Here is a 3,589-nt window from a genome sequence, read left to right on the forward strand (position 1 = left end):
TGAGTCACAAAATTATGGTCTACTCAGACCATAAAGCTTTGCATTATTGAAAGAGTGTAAACTATATCACAGTAGAATAACCAGATGAGCATGATTTTTTAAGCAATTTGATTACACCACAAAACTCATGAAGGGGAAATAAATGTAAATGTGAATGAAATGTTATTTACAATTACAGTTTTGTATAATGCACAGATCAACACAAATAACTCAATTGTAATTTTGTAAAGAATTGTCTGTTCATAAGACATTTTTACATTTTCTTGCTCTGCTCTGTACATCCTGTGAAGGAATATCGTGTATAATTCTTAAGCAGATGATTCCAGAATGGATGTCTAATGTACTAGACTAAGACACACCACACTGAAGAGATCAATGCCAAAGCTATAAAATTACATGATCATTGTTTTGTTTTGTTCACAAATATGAAGGTACCGGTATTTGTTTTTGTCCATTTTCTTGTATTAATTACTTACAAAAATATAACACTTCACTACAATTCATATAATGTTTCTTTAAAATTGTGGAAACCAATGTTGAATGTAATAAAAACAAATAAGTATTTCTTGTTTCAAAAGTAATTCATAATGTCATCTTTTACACTAGTATATACTGATTTCTCAGCTCAGGTGTAAACATCAAAGATTTTTTAAATTCTTTATAATTAATTTATGTATACTGATTTTTTGGTTCACCAGATTCAGGTGCACCTTATCTAATACAGAAGTCTGCAACTGTGATTCATTAAATATTGTGAATGCAGTTGTAAGTGTGAAAAAACTACAATTGTTAAACAATATGCATGGCAAAGCACTCAGCCCACGAATTCAGTGCTAACTTGAATGTTTCTGGGAGAAGATCTGTGCTTGTAGTATTGAACAGTTCTGCTAAAGTTTCATTAAAATGAAAGTGAAAATTAATTTTCAGTGGTATCTTTTTATTTTTTGTCTCAGAATCAACTCATATATCAAAATCCAGGAACAACTAATTACCCATCCGCATCTTCAACAACAGAAGGTGATGGAAGTTAAATAATACTGTTAAACATTGTGACTTATTCTGCTACTATTTTAAATTTAAGTGTTATATGATTCATAAATGTTTATACAAAAAACTGCAACACTGAATCATAAGTTTTGAGTTTCATATACATAACTGGTAGCCAATTATAATGTTACAATTTGCTCCAATTCTGGGTGGTACTGAGTGTTGAACAGGGCACTCAGTTTCATCCAAAACTGCAACAAATGCCCCATAATCTCTGGAAAGGCTTCAGCTGTCTTTTATCATGCCCATATGATACTTTTTGTATGCATCAGCTCTTCTATCAGGTTACTAATAATCCTGTAGTCAAAAGCCCTAAATTCACAAAGAACCAAGACATTTCCAGCTACTATTTAGTATTATATTGTAGGCCATTTGATTTTATAACATAATTCCACTAATGGTGTTATATACACTCCTGGAAATGGAAAAAAGAACTCATTGACACCGGTGTGTCAGACCCACCATACTTGCTCCGGACACTGCGAGAGGGCTGTACAAGCAATGATCACATGCACAGCACAGCGGACACACCAGGAACCGCGGTGTTGGCCGTCGAATGGCGCTAGCTGCACAGCATTTGTGCACCGCCGCCGTCAGTGTCAGCCAGTTTGCCATGGCATACGGAGCTCCATCGCAGTCTTTAACACTGGTAGCATGCCATGACAGCGTGGACGTGAACCGTATGTGCAGTTGACGGACTTTGAGCGAGGGCGTATAGTGGGCATGCCGGAGGCCGGGTGGACGTACCGCCGAATTGCTCACCACGTGGGGCGTGAGGTCTCCACAGTACATCGATGTTGTCGCCAGTGGTCGGCGGAAGGTGCACGTGCCCGTCGACCTGGGACCGGACCGCAGCGACGCATGGATGCACGCCAAGACCGTAGGATCCTACGCAGTGCCGTAGGGGACCGCACCGCCACTTCCCAGCAAATTAGGGACACTGTTGCTCCTGGGGTATCGGCGAGGACCATTCGCAACCTTCTCCATGAAGCTGGGCTACGGTCCCACACACCGTTAGGCCGTCTTCCGCTCACGCCCCAACGTCGTGCAGCCCGCCTCCAGTGGTGTCGCGACAGGTGTGACTGGAGGGACGAATGGAGACGTGTCGTCTTCAGCGATGAGAGTCGCTTCTGCCTTCGTGCCAATGATGGTCTTATGGGTGTTTGGCGCCGTGCAGGTGAGCGCCACAATCAGGACTGCATACGACCGAGGCACACAGGGCCAACACCCGACATCATGGTGTGGGGAGCGATCTCCTACACTGGCCGTACACCACTGGTGATCGTCGAGGGGACACTGAATAGTGCACGGTACATCCAAACCATCATCAAACCCATCGTTCTACCATTCCTAGACCGGCAAGGGAACTTGCTGTTCCAACAGGACAATGCACGTCCGCATGTATCCCGTGCCACCCAACGTGCTCTAGAAGGTGTAAGTCAACTACCCTGGCCAGCAAGATCTCCGGATCTGTCCCCCATTGAGCATGTTTGGGACTGGATGAAGCGTCGTCTCACGCGGTCTGCACGTCCAGCACGAACGCTGGTCCAACTGAGGCGCCAGGTGGAAATGGCATGGCAAGCCGTTCCACAGGACTACATCCAGCATCTCTACGATCGTCTCCATGGGAGAATAGCAGCCTGCATTGCTGCGAAAGGTGGATATACACTGTACTAGTGCCGACATTGTGCATGCTCTGTTGCCTGTGTCTATGTGCCTGTGGTTCTGTCAGTGTGATCATGTGATGTATCTGACCCCAGGAATGTGTCAATAAAGTTTCCCCTTCCTGGGACAATGAATTCACGGTGTTCTTATTTCAATTTCCAGGAGTGTATTACTGTTCTGAAATCATGTATGCAATTTGCAGAAATACTTCCTTTGATAGTTATGCCAAAATTATATAAATATACTAAGATGGTATCTGTTCTTTTGGACATGTTTGAAAGAACAAATACCATTGGTGACCATGCAGCTCATTAGAAAGAAATTACAATGAAATGAACACCCTTAGCTGCTTACAGGCGTTGACATATGTCAATGGGGACAGATGAAAGTGTGTGCCCCGACTGGGACTCGAACCCAGGATCTCCTGCTTACATGGCAGACGCTCTATCCATCTGAGCCACCGAAGACACAGAGGATAGCATGACTACAGGGATTTATCTCTGGCATGCCTCCCGCGAAACCCACATTCTCAACATATTGTCCCACACTATATTCGTAGTGCCCCCGCCCATTATACTTGTTACTCGCGGTGCGTTACCTATTCCCATAAGAGTTCGGGCACTGTTTGTGCATTCGCACAGAAGAAGAAGACAATCAAATGGCCGCCGAGCCTTAACTATATATAGACTAAGATGGTATCTGTTCTTTTGGACATGTACATTACTCAGCCTTGTGTGGTAATGGGGGGAGTGAGATATAAAATTCTTTGACCACTTACTGAGAATTTAATTTAGTAAATAAATAAACTAAAAATATACTTGTTGTTGTTGTTGTTGTGGTCTTCAGTTCAGAGACTGGTTTGATGCAGCTCTCCATG

The 3,589-nt window shown here is 43.1% G+C and overlaps 1 non-coding gene across 1 annotated transcript; it reads right to left on the bottom strand.

Annotated features, from left to right (window-relative positions):
* Nucleotides 1-3,105: 3,105 nt before the first annotated feature.
* Nucleotides 3,106-3,180, bottom strand: Trnat-ugu (transfer RNA threonine (anticodon UGU)). The gene has a single exon. It is a non-coding gene; the product is annotated as a tRNA-Thr (tRNA).
* Nucleotides 3,181-3,589: the final 409 nt, after the last annotated feature.

Source organism: Schistocerca cancellata, chromosome 7 (genome assembly GCF_023864275.1).
Source record: "Schistocerca cancellata isolate TAMUIC-IGC-003103 chromosome 7, iqSchCanc2.1, whole genome shotgun sequence".
NCBI classification, from domain to species: Eukaryota; Metazoa; Arthropoda; class Insecta; order Orthoptera; family Acrididae; genus Schistocerca; species Schistocerca cancellata.